Below are 625 nucleotides of genomic sequence, written 5' to 3'. Positions count from 1 at the left end.
GATGGTTTCAGGAAACTTTAAGCATCTGCTGGCAAGGATGAAAGAATGTAATCAAGAGAAACAATGAGCCCAGACCCAGAATGTGGGGCCTTGACAGTTGAGGACAAAAGTTCAGTCAATATGTATACAATAGTACCTGTCATTAATTTCCTGTGTAAGTGACTTTCAGGATGAATGGCAAGAACTGATATATCCTACAAGATGCAGATTCTGTTAAAAATCTTTCATATACAAGAACATACATTGAAGGATAAGATGGTATGGCATTTGCTTGCCTCAGCAGTACATATACTAAAATTGGAATGATACATCATGGACCCTCCACAAGGATGACACACAAATTCATGATGTGTTTCATATTTTTGAGTTAAGAAGTGCATGCTGACAGGAGCCTATTACAGCTCTTTCCCCAGAGGCTTAGCCAGAGCATGTCAAATACAGAGGAGAATGCTAGCAGCAAACCATTGAACTGAGAATGGGGTCCCCATTGGAGGGATTAGACAAAGTATTGGAGGAACTGAAGGTACATGCAACCCAATAAGAAGAGCAATAGCAACAAGCCAGAGTTCCCAGGGACTAAACCACTACCCAAAGACTATGCATGGACAGATTCATGGTTCCAGCT

At 41.1% G+C, this 625-nt stretch overlaps 1 pseudogene; it reads left to right on the top strand.

Moving 5' to 3' along the window:
* Positions 1–267: 267 nt before the first annotated feature.
* On the top strand, positions 268–364 carry LOC134480256 (U6 spliceosomal RNA; annotated as a pseudogene).
* Positions 365–625: the final 261 nt, after the last annotated feature.

The sequence above is a fragment of the Rattus norvegicus genome, chromosome 8 (assembly GCF_036323735.1).
Source record: "Rattus norvegicus strain BN/NHsdMcwi chromosome 8, GRCr8, whole genome shotgun sequence".
NCBI lineage: Eukaryota > Metazoa > Chordata > Mammalia > Rodentia > Muridae > Rattus > Rattus norvegicus.
Note: the sequence above shows the minus strand (reverse complement) of the source record. Positions and strands in the feature narration are given on the sequence as shown.